Below are 12,683 nucleotides of genomic sequence, written 5' to 3'. Positions count from 1 at the left end.
TTTTTAAAAAAATAAAAGAAAATGATGAAAATGTCAAAAAATAAAAGAAAATAAGTTTCCCATGTGATATCACTAGTAGAAAAAGGGTCAAACGTGAAGCACATTAGTGTCGGTTTGTATTAGAGCCGGCACAAATGTATACATTAGTGCCGGTTCAAACGGCTAGCCGGGCCGCTCTCATTAGTACCGGTTCGTGGCTAACGTTTAGCACCGGTTCGTGCCACGAAGCGGTACTAATGAGGGTTGTGGCAGGATGTTGTCAGTCTGGGCCCCCTCCAGCACCTTTAGTACCGGTTCGTGCCACGAACCGGTACTATAGGTCCTCCTGCATATAAACCCTTCGTCCAGCTCGCTCTGTTCTTCCCCCTTTCCCCTCTCCTCTCCTCTCTGTTCTTCCTCTTCTCCCCTCGAGCTCATAACACATTTTGCCCAAAATTTGTCAAGATTTGAAGGCCCCCATCCATTCAAGTGATCACAAAAGTTTGCAACTTTGTCCTTTCATCTCTCATTGCTAGATTAGCTCTTGCAATGCTTTATATAGTTATTAATTTGTGAGTTTAGTAATTTGGGAGGAAATATATATATGTGCTAGTATTTGATTTATATGAAATTTGAGGTCAAAATAACACTTAGTTTGCATATGTAGGTGTGGTTTACTTAGTGCCTTCTAAATCTCCGTCGTAACCACCGTCGATCGCCCGCACCGTCCCGTCGCCGGCACCACCTTGTGGTGAGCCTCTTATTCATGAAATTTTATATAAAAAATTGATGTTTGTGTGATTTGGATATATAGTTACTTGTATAATAATTATCTTACTCGTACGTTGTTTGTTATACATAGTGCCATGGTTTTGATATCCATCCCCGTCGGCCCTCGTCCTTGTTATGATTCGGATGTGGTATATTCTCTTTTAAAACTATTTGTTGCATTTCGTGTTTATGACAAATTATGCCCATCAAGTTGACATAGATATTTTTATCTAGGAGGTATGTGAACCGGAAATTCCAACCGACCCTATTGTCGAGAGGTTAAATTTAGTTGAAAGAGAAAACGAGTACTTGAAAGAAAAATTGAAAAGAATTGAGGGGGAGAAGATGGAATTGGAGTTGCATGTTGCTGATGTCATCGATGATCACAAGATCAAGATGGAGAAAATGCGCTTGAAGATTAGAAATATTAGAAAATATGTCATCGATAGTGAGGCTTGGTATCATTATGCTGTTGGATCAATTGTTACCTTAGTTGCGATCTTGATTGCATTTGTTGTTGCATTTAAATGCTTTAGCTAGAGAGTTATTTGTTTGTTGCATTTAAGTGTTGTATGAACTTTATGTATGAACTTGTATTAATTTGGTCTATTCGGTGTTGTGTAATGAAGATGAGCCGGCAATGGATGTACGATGACTGATGCTCTCCCCAGTTCGTTGAGGGCGTGCATACTTTTCTGCTTGCGGCTGAGGCAAACAAGCGGGCGGATGATTTTATGCCTTGTCCATGTGCTGTCTGTAAGAATGGTCGCAATTACTCTATGTCAAGAACCATTCACGTCCACCTATTTGAGTCCGGTTTCATGCCCCACTATAATGTTTGGACCAAGCACGGAGAAAGAGGGGTTATGATGGAAGACAATGAAGAAGAAGAGGACGACGACAGCTATCCTGGCCATGGGTTCCCTGAATACGATGATACAACAATGGGGGAAGAAGCTGAGACGGTAATGCGGGAAGAATCTGAAGAAGAGGCATCAGATGAGCCCGTTGATGATCTAGGTCGGGCCATTGCCGATGCAAAGAGAAACTGCGCAAGTGATTTGGAGAAGAAGAAGTTGCAGCGCATGTTAGAGGATCACAAAAAATTGTTGTACCCGAATTGCGTAGGTGATAAGAAAAGGCTGGGCACCATACTGGAATTGCCGCAATGGAAGGCAGAGAATGGTGTATCTGACAAGGGATTTGGAAAGATGCTGGTAATGATAAATGATATGCTTCCAAAGGACAACGAATTGCCCGAGAGTACGTACAAAGCAAAGAAGGTCGTCTGCCCTCTAGGGTTAGAGGTGCAGAAGATACATGCATGCCCTAATGATTGCATCCTCTACCGCGGTGAGTACGAGGATTTGAACGCTTGCCCGGTATGTGGTGCATTAGGAGGGGAACAAATAATATCTATAGACGGACATTCTCTCACTGAAGCACACTACACAGTTCTACAGAATTCCGCCTTGGTGGCTCCGTATATGGATGAACACAAGAATTTGCTACGCTCCAAACACCCAGAGCGGTCTGATGACTGGATTACACGTAAACAAACCAGGAGTTTCGCCAGCTGGTTGCAGACACGTACCATGCATCACACCTCTATTGAAGATGACATGTACTTGCTGTCCCAGTTACCATCTTCGAATATAATGACTTTCAAAGGGTACGAGATAAATGGTAATACATTTTACACAATCGCCCAAGATAAGAAGAGCACCAACCAAAACAGTGGTGTCCGCTTTGATGCAGAAACCAAGACGGGAAAGGAAACATATTATGGTTATATACAGGACATATGGGAACTTGACTATCGACGTGGTTTAAAGGTCCCTTTGTTTCGGTGCAAATGGGTCAATATGACACGAGGCGGGGTAACGAAAGACCCGCAGTACGGAATGACAATAGTGGATCTCAACAATCTTGCGTATGCAGACGAACCATTCATCCTAGCCAATGATGTGGCACGGGTTTTCTATGTGAAGGACATGTCTACCAAGCCAAGAAAAAGAAAAGATAAGGAAGCGAATGCATCATACGATGAGCCAAAGAGGCACATAGTTCTTTCTAGGAAGAGAAACATCGTGGGAGTGGATGACAAGACAGACAAGTCAGAAGATTATGAAAAGTTTGATGAAATTGCTCCATTCACAGTGAATATTGACCCGAGCATCCCGTTAAATGATGAAGATTTTCCATGGTTACGGCGCAAAGGGACACACGCGAAGAAAAAGTTTCACACCCAAAGATCTGGGATGTGATCGGCTTCACTATCATCACTTTCTTCTGTGTTTCACACCCAGAGGGGAATCTCTGTAATAGTTAGGGTAGTTATGTGTTTTGGCATTTGAAACGCGAAGAAATTTTATGTGCAAACAAATTCTTTCATGCCTTTACTGATTTTTAAAGTTAAGTTATTCACAAACTAGTGATTCACACTAATTTCAAATAATTCAAAATTTAAACTATTCAAATTTGAAAACTACGGGCACTAACAGAAAGTTTGTACCTAAAGAGGCTGTGAAAACTACGGGCATTCAAATTTAATGCCGGTTCGTACCACGAACTGGTGCTAATGAGGTTGTGTCAGGTATGTCTGGGGCCCCACGAGCACCTTTAGTACCGGTTCATGGATGAACCAGACGTAAGATGTTTTTTAGTCCCACCTCGCGAAGTGAGAGGGACTAGGAGCAGTTTATAAGCCCTGAGTGCAGAGACGATGAAAAACTATAGCTGAAAAGAAAAAACTATAGCTGAAAAGAAAAAATAGCAGAAAAGAAGAAAAACTATAGCTGAAAAGAAAAAACTATATAAAAATATTCACACTAATTTCAAATAATTCAAAATTTGAACTATTCAAATTTGAAAACTATGGGCACTAATAGAAAGTTTGTAATTTTTTATACCTAAAGAAAAAATATTCACAAAGAAACTCTAAATACACAAAAAAACAACACAAAAATAAATAAAGCAAAAAAAATAAAAAAAGCCCGCCTACTAGGCCATAGCGGCCTGCATACGACTAGAAACCCAACCTATTTTTAGGCCAGGATGCAGGCCCGCAAAGGCCAAGTGGGCCCACAGGGCAGCAAAGAACACGTAGGCCCAGTAGGCCTGCTTTGGAGAGGAGCTCGAGAGAGCGACCGCACGGGGGTTTAAAAACCAGTGCGGTCGCCCCTCGGCTAGCGAGGTGGGACTAAACTTGCGCACTGCACCTGCGCCAGCGCACCCCCTTTAGTACCGGGTCGAGGCACAAACCGGTACTAAAGGGGGGGCCTTTAGTACCGGTTTGTGCCACCACCCGGTACTAAAGGGGGTCGCTTCCCGCTGCTTGGCCTGGCCAAAACAGGCCTTTAGTACCGGTTGGTGGCTCCAACCGGTACTAAAGGTGCCTTCTATATATACAACAGCTACGAAAATTTCAGTTTCCCTCTGTTTGTGCCTCTGTTCCGTCGTCTCCGTCGCCGTCGCCGCTGCCCTCGATCATCTCCGTCGCTGCTCGTCTCCGTCGCCGCCCCCGTCCCCGTCGCCGCCCCCGTCCCCGTCGCCGCCCCGGGCCCGTCCCCGTCGCGCCGTCCCCGTCCCCGTCACACCGTCCCCGTCCCCGTCGCGCCGTCCCCGCCCCGGCCGTCGCCTCGCCGTCGTCGTCGCCCGCTGTGAGCCCTCCGGCCCCGAGCCCGTACACACACACACACAAGAATGTTTAATTAGTTTAGATAATTAGTCTTTAATTAGTTTAGATTATTTAGATTATTATTTTGTATGTTTAATTAGTTTAGATAATTAGTGTTTAATTAGTACACACACACACACACACGTATTTTGTATGTTTAATTAGTTTAGATTATTTAGATTATTATTTTTTCACTATTATATATGTATGAATGCATGTTAGATGGATATAATTAGTGTTTAATTAGTATGGAAATTTTTTATATAATGTTGTTTTTCAGTTTTTTAATGGATGTATAGAAGTTGTGTTTTCTGTTTTTAGTGTTAGATGCTTAATTAGTATGAAATAGTATATAGATTTTTGACATATGCAATGATAGCATAATTAGTGTTATATAGAAATGTTAGAAATTTTAGTTACCAAAATCCAATCATTAAAAAAATGTTATTTTTTGCAGGCATATAGCTAGTATTTGTTCTCGACGATGCCCGGCCCGCATCCTCGCCGTCGACCCGTCCACGACGACGTCTAGCCGACCCATGTCTGGGACTGGGCTCCACCGGGCTGGCACTGGGAGGTGCTGCCTGGAGGGGCACGCCGCTTGATGAGGAACCCGGCCCCGGGTCCCGTCGTCGACCCTGATCTCGTTTGGTGGCGTTCGCGTGGGCCAGTTTCGGTGCGGAGGAACCCGGCCCCGCCAGAGGTGGTACGTCGCCATGTCAGGGAGGAGGACGAGCACGTCCATCGCTACATGGTTGCGTTATAGGGCGGCAGGTTCTCCAATACCTGGCAGTATCTTCGGGGATCTCACTTCAGCTATGATCCTGTGAGGGTTCCTTCTCTTTGGGTGTCCACCGCCCGCGCCGCAGGAACCGCGAGTGTCCTAGATTCTTCTGTAGTATTCGATCTTTAATTAGCTACCTAGCCAGTGATGTACTATTCAATATTATATATTATTTGAGACGATGTATTCAAGATTATATCTATTATTCTAGACGATGTATTCGAGATTATATCTATTATTCGAGACAATGTAATTTGAATACTAAATTGTTTTATATTTCTTTTGGATTAGTTAAATAAAAGCTATGGCAGACAATACCGACAGAGAGGGAGAACAGACCATGTTCGATATGATACGCGGGCCAGATGATGATCAGAATAAAGAAGATTATGACGGCTCCGAATTTCTAAACAACACCGGAGAGGGTGATATGATATTCGATCGCGGCGACTGAATTGATGAAGTCATGAACTACGGTTATGACGATGACGAAGAACATGTTGATCCTGAAACAACAAAGACCGGCGAGGTATATATATTTATATAAGCAGGTATCTGGTGATCATCACATGTTTTAAATGACTTGCAGATATATTAACGAATCGATCTTTGTTCTTTCAGCCATCCGGATCGAGCAAATCTTCAGGCAAAAGGATGAAACGAGGCCCGAACAAAAAGTTGAAGGAGGGCGTAAAGTACAATATCGAGGCAGTCAAACCTAATGCCGAACCATTAGCGCCTAAGAAGATTGCGGACAAGTTCGTTCGTCAGTGCGGAGTTCTTGTGAAGGACTAACTCCCGATCTCCCTTCAAGAATGGAGAGAGCCAGCAAAAGACAAAAGACAAAAAGACAAAGAGGACGCTGCTCCACGTCCAGATGTTACTTTTATCAACAAGAATCAAAAAGATCTGCTTTGGGATACTCTCATGGAACATTTCACCCTACCAGATCATTTCATAGAAGCAGATGTGCAGAAAGTCAAGGACGCTGCTCTTAGGAAGATGGCGGTTGAATTCAAGACCCACAAGAATCGTGAATGGGACAAGTACGTCAAGGGAGGAAGGAAGACTCCAGTATTCGAGGGAACACTAGGGAACCAACGTGCTCATTGGGACGATTTCGTGAAATTCAAGGATTCGGAATTAGCTACGGAACGGTCGAGAATAAACAAGAAGAATGCCGAAAAAAGGATAAGTTCCATAAGCTGGGGCCAGGTGGCTATGCGGTGGCAATGCCTAAGTGGGATAAGTCTGAGAAAGAGATGGAGGATGCAGGTGTCACTCCGGTTACTAAGAGCTGGCCCCCAAGGTGCAGGACTTGGTTCTATGCGCATGGGGGGAGTTGGACCCGAAGACAGGCAATGTTTCGACGAAGGCAAGTTTGAAGGGAGCCGACGATGCGATACTTGTTGCAATAGAAGAGGCACGATCGGGGGTGTTCCAGCCCAACAGAGAGAACGACGAGCTTACGCGTGCCCTGGGAAATCCTGAACACCCGGGAAGAACACGAGGCATGGGCGCTATTCCGTGGTATGAGGGGTTTTCAGACTGGAACAACGACTATAGAACCCGTGCGAGAAAGAAGATTGCGGAGGAGAAGAAGAGGAAGATGGAGGAGGAGCAGAGGAAGCGGGACTATAAACGCCTTCAAGGCCTAGAAGCAAGTCAAGCGGAATTGGCAGTCAAATTCCAGCGGTAGTAGGAGCAGATCGACTCACTTACCCAGCAAAGGGGGTCTCAACAGCTGCAGCAGCTAGCGGATGATCCAGCATTGGATAGCACCGGCCCATCCATGCCGAGAAGCAGCGTGGGTTCGGCCGCCCAGGACGACGCAATGCTGGGTAGATACCCCGTGGATGACATCACGGAGAACACTAACTGTGAGCTACACGTCAAAATGAAGAACATATCCATGAAGGTGGCAGACGCGTTGCTTTTACAAATCCCCCCGAGGCAACCTTCCATTGCAACCCGATTCCAGCGGGCTATGCTCGTGTCTTGGTTTATGAGGTGGTGGACCCAGCATATTCGGAGCTACAGCTTGACATTCCTGGAGGTGACGGCGAGCACTTTCTCGGAGAGGCCAAACATCGTATCATCCTATGGAAAAAGGATTGCATCATCTTTCGAAGGCCACCGAACTGCGTCAGCCGACTCCTCGTCGAAGTCCGCCACCGAGTCAGCAGTCTCCCGCTCCTGCAAGTCCACCAAGTCCGGCAAAGTGTCAGGCCACTCCTCCTCCAAGTCCGGCAAAGTGTCAGGCCACTCCTCCTCCTCCAAGTCCGCCACAGCGTCAGACGTCCACTCCTCCTCCAAGTCTGGCACAACCTCAGGCCACTCCTCCTCGTCCAACTCAGCCCCGTCAGCCGTCTCCGCCGCCTCAGCAATCGCAGAAGAGACACCCCGCAGCTATGGTGCGTAGCGGTACGAGTCGAGGTAGTACATGAAGTACAGGCGGAGGCAAGCGATATAAATATGGTCCAAGCCTCACGCCTCTTCCGCAGGGGGCTTATGACAGGTCCGAGGAGGAAATCGCAGCCATATCGAAGGCCGAGGTGGAAGCCCATTTTGCACCGAAACCGCCACCGCCGCCAAGGGAGAAAGTGCCTGAGGAAATGATTGACCACTTCATTCGTATGGTTCAACCACCAGCTCCCAAGCCTATTGACACAGACTATGAGCGCCACATCAGGAAGTTAAATCGAGTACGTCTACAAAAGGAGGCGAGCACGTCTACATCGGGATCGAGCAAACAAGAAGCAGCTGACAAAAAATGCGGGAAAACCATTCCCCAGCTGGGAGAACAGGCGGAGCAATCGATCCCCTCGCTTGTTGTGCCAACAACACGTGACAGTACGCGCGCCCAATATTATTGTGGGCAAACAGTGCATGTTCCCGAGGTGGGCAATCTGGTAATAACGGAGGAGCATATAATGCAGCCTGAAGTTCTCAACATCACAGTTGGACAACTCCTCGAGATCGAGCCCATGCCTGTGCTTAGAGAGGATGAAATAAAACGGAAATATGTCCGGGGCCAACCTTTGGTCGCGCCAGACAAGGTCAAGAACCTCCCAACGAGAATGTATGAATTGCATCAATGGTACATGAACATTACCAACATTTCAGATCGATTTTCCCTCATGGTGAATGTCAAGGAGGAGCATTACTTCCATGAGAAAGCTCTGTCCGTTGAGTATTCTGAACTATTTCAGTTATACAATCAAGACGCACTCGACAAATCTATCGTCAGTTGCTATTGTCTATAAGTGATTTCTTTCTGTAATTTAAGTCTCAAGCTAGTTTTAGTGATCCTTTTGATCAATCATTACCTGTAATTATCCTCACTATACTCTTTTCTGTGGTATTATGCAGGATGAAGATGTATGAAATGAGAAAAGGTGGACGCTTTGGCATTGGCTTCATTGACCCAAACACCTTTAATGAATACACATGGCTAATGAATCCACGTCAGCAAAAGGACGTAGAGGACAACATGCTAGAGTTCTTGAAGCGCCTCAAATACAATGAAGATATACTACTTCCTTACAACTTCTAGTGAGTCACACTGTCTTGTACTACAAATTCTCTGTTTTTGCCTACTAGCTAGCTACATGTTTTTGCTTACATATGCCCGCTTAATTAAGACATGCAAACGTGTGTGCATGCAGATTTCACTGGGTCTTGTGTATCATTAAAGTTGACGACGGAACAGTTGAAATACTGGACTCACTGCTCAAAGCAAAAACTGACTATAACATCTTGTTTGGGATAGTCAACAGGTAATTTAATTCAATCATTATTAACTATATATCTCAGCCTATTTAGTTCGTCATTTCATGATATGAACTATTGAATAACCCCTTTATTCATTTTCTTTGTCGGCGGGGCAGCGCTTGGGCAAGGTTCATCAAGGTCACGGAAGGCGAATGGAAACCAAAGCTTAAATGGTTTCGATCCAAGGTAAGTAATTAAGTAGTACTAGCTAGCTAGCTAGCTGCAATCTCTTTAATTATCATGCTTGATTAATTATTATCTAATCAAATTCCATTCTTGTAAAGGCCCTGAAGCAGGCGCAGGGGACTGATCTGTGTGCATTCTGCATTTGCGAGAACATTCGCATGATGGCGTCTGAAAGGAGCAGATCTCAAAGACAGGAATGGGTACGCTTGTCAGAACACTATTCACAATTTTTACACCATTATCGATATCTAGTCACACAAACTAATACACATGCATATTGATCTCCTTCTTAACAGTTCAAAGAGGTGCGGGAGAAGCTCCTAGAAACGGATCGCGTAGAAGCACTTCAAGAGGAAATAGCGGGATTTTTGCTCGACCAGGTCATAAATCCAAAGGGAGAATACTATTACCCGCTACCGCCCCCATGAAAACCACTTCCAATTGTCATCGTGCTCCGAAGGCACCAATTAGGCTAATGCCACTGGCTCCGAAGGCAACATGCATATGTAGGAGAAATTGTATATAGCTATACATGTGTGTATGTGTGAATTAATTAATATGGTGGTTTGTGAGACATTGATGATATATATATATATATGCATGATTGGTTCTACTAGAAATTCTATTTATATATATATATATATTTATATATATATATATATATATATATATATATATGCATAATGTGTACAATGTGTAGTATCGTAAAATACCAGCAAATGAAAAAGAATTAAAATGGAAACACAAAATTAAATGAAAAAGAAATCATAAAACTAAAAACCCCCAAACTTTATAGTACCGGTTGGTCTTACCAACCGGTACTAAAGGGCTCCAGGCCCCCGGAGCTGGCTCGTGCCACGGGGTTGCCCTTTAGCACCGGTTCGTGCTGAACCGGTACTAAAGGGGGGGGCCTTTAGTGACCACACTTTAGTGCCGGTTATGGAACCGGCACTAAAGGGCCTTACGAATCGGTGCTATTGCCCGGTTCAGCACTAGTGTACGTGGTCTAGTTGTTGGGAAAATTTGCAAATATGAATTTCGACTTTATTTGCAAAATCTCTAGAGAATTTGTAAAAATGGGCATAACTTTTGCATACTAAATCGGATGAAAAAGTGTTTTATATGAAAAATCATCTACTCGAAAAGTTACATCCGAATTTAAATGGGGGAACCCCGTTAAACATTTTCAAAATCCTCAAAAACCAAACAGAAAAAAAGTTACGGGGCTTTTAAGATCTAGAGTGGAAAAAATCGAAAAAATTTCAAACTGTGTGGTCAAACTGTGGTCAAACAATGGTCAAACTAATTATTCTAGAATATTAGTGTTACTAAATAATTATTTTAGTTTCTTTGAATTTTGGTCAAATCTGGTCAAACTATGGCCAAACTATGGTCAAACTGTGGTCAAACCGTGGTCAAACTAATTATTCAAGAAATATTAGTGTTACTAATTTTTTAGAACAATAGTTTCAAACTCAAATAGTGAAATGTGTGACTTGATGCTCAAGCTAAATTCCTGAGGTTAATAGGATTGACATCTTACTATTTTCAGGAAAACAACAAGTGCAAACTTGGAAGGGAGGGAGAATAGAACCCGGAAGTAAAGCGTGCTCAGGCTGAAGTAGTGAGAGGATGGGTGATCGTCCGGGAAGTTAGATGATTTGGAATGATGAGGGGTGATTAGAGATTAAATTGAGCAGCGATGAGGGGTGACTAGAGATTTGAGGTTAAAATAATTTAGAAAGTTGAAAATTAGGGAAAAAATCGAAATATTTTTTCAAAAAAATTCAAAAAAAAACCGCGCTGGTAGTAGTAGCGTGGGTTTTTACCCACGCTACTACTAAAGGACGTAGTAGTAGCGCGGGTGGCACCCGCGCTACTGCTATAAGTTAGCTGTAGCGCCTTATTAGTAGCGCCGACCCCCGCGCTACTAATAGGCCCAAAACCCGCGCTGCTGCTAGGCTTTTCCCTAGTAGTGATAGGATACAGTTTGGAGGAACTTTGGTAGTTAAATAGCCTTCCTTTCAAATTGCCAATTTCTTTCTTGTGCTATGAATGGAGTGTAGTTTTATCCACATCATTGTAGCTTGTCTGAATAACATAAATTTGGTATGTGTACAAGTTTAGCAAATATGATGATCTTTTTGTCATAGCATACATGGTGTCCGAAGTGAGCATCCTAGGTTGCAGTTGGATCTGTTAAGTTGGCTGTTGTTATTCTTGTTATTTTGCATGAAAATACAGTATTTGTGAATCACCTTTCTGCTATTTTTAGAATATACACTTAGAATTCGAACAGAAACTAATGACTAGGACAGAATAGTATCTAGCTTGGCTGTTGTTAGAGGTCTGAGCTATAGAAGTTACCGCAGTAAATAAAGTCTAAAGTATCTTGTAAACTCTTTCTTATTTCTGGCCGATTATGTTTATTCTTTGGTGATAAATATAATTACGCTCCATAAAATGAGCGAATGTCAGAGAAGGTCGCTCTCAGTTTCAGTTTAAAACCATTTGTTATGGTGCCAACTACTTTCTTAATTTTAATGTGGTCACAGTAAAGTCATCTAATGAACAACTCCTTGTATAATTTAACTTGTTGATATTCACAGAAGCTTTCTGGTCATCAATGAATATAGTGTCTAGAAATAAGGACATTTTAACTAGTGCTTAGCATGCCCTTTACATGGTTACATATGCTTGAATGGAGTGCCTTCCTTATTAGGTGTTTCGTTACTAACTTGCCTTGTGAAGTAATAGTTGTTGTCAATGCTATGTTTTATACAAATTATGGTGCCATTGTCTTTATGAATAAATGAATGTAATCGCAACTTCTTTACATTTTGTAGGAAAGACATGCAAGAGGACGAGGAACCATGAAGCCAGTGGTTCGTGTCAATGAGATATTTTATGTAATGGTGACTGGATCGTTGGAGATGCATTTTATGTATCATTTTGTAATGTTGTGTCTGAGAAAATGAACCATATTGTAATGGATGAACTATTTAGACGTGAAATTAATTAATGTGTTATTGTTTGGTTATGGCTTACTATTGTCATGAGATGCACATTATAGTTATGAAATATTAAACTTAGATTGATATTTTGTTGATAACACAAATGTAAGCTATTGGATGTTTGTGGGCAATACAAAAAAACTGTATCATAGTCCGTTCAAGAAAGCTAATGCAAGGGCCAACGAAAAATTGGTCGGGAAAACAAACCCTGTCACAAAGTCGGTCGGGAAAGCCTCATGGCAGGCCCAATAGACTGTTTGTCGGGGAAACAAATCATGTTAGACAGTCGGTCGGGAAAGCCTCATGGCAGACCCAATAGACTGTTGGTCGAGAAAGGCCCATGGCAGGCCCAATAGAATGTTGGTCAGGAAAAGTACCCCATAGCCGACAAGTGATTGGTTGGCTAAGATATGTCGGTCGGGAAAGAACTTTTCCCGTTTGGACTTTCTTCAACAAACAAGATCGGTCGGCAATAGTCTTTCCCAACCGATTGCCT

General features: G+C 43.2%; 1 long non-coding RNA gene across 2 annotated transcripts in view; it reads left to right on the top strand.

Annotated features, from left to right (window-relative positions):
• The window catches only part of LOC123089847 (uncharacterized), an 18,954-nt gene extending 6,737 nt beyond the window's left edge, over positions 1–12,217 (top strand). For both annotated transcript variants that reach the window (XR_006442399.1, XR_006442400.1), the window contains one exon: positions 12,020–12,217. This is a non-coding gene — a long non-coding RNA (uncharacterized lncRNA). The remainder of the gene's footprint in view (positions 1–12,019) is intronic.
• Positions 12,218–12,683: the final 466 nt, after the last annotated feature.

Source organism: Triticum aestivum, chromosome 4B (genome assembly GCF_018294505.1).
Source record: "Triticum aestivum cultivar Chinese Spring chromosome 4B, IWGSC CS RefSeq v2.1, whole genome shotgun sequence".
NCBI classification, from domain to species: Eukaryota; Viridiplantae; Streptophyta; class Magnoliopsida; order Poales; family Poaceae; genus Triticum; species Triticum aestivum.
Note: the sequence above shows the minus strand (reverse complement) of the source record. Positions and strands in the feature narration are given on the sequence as shown.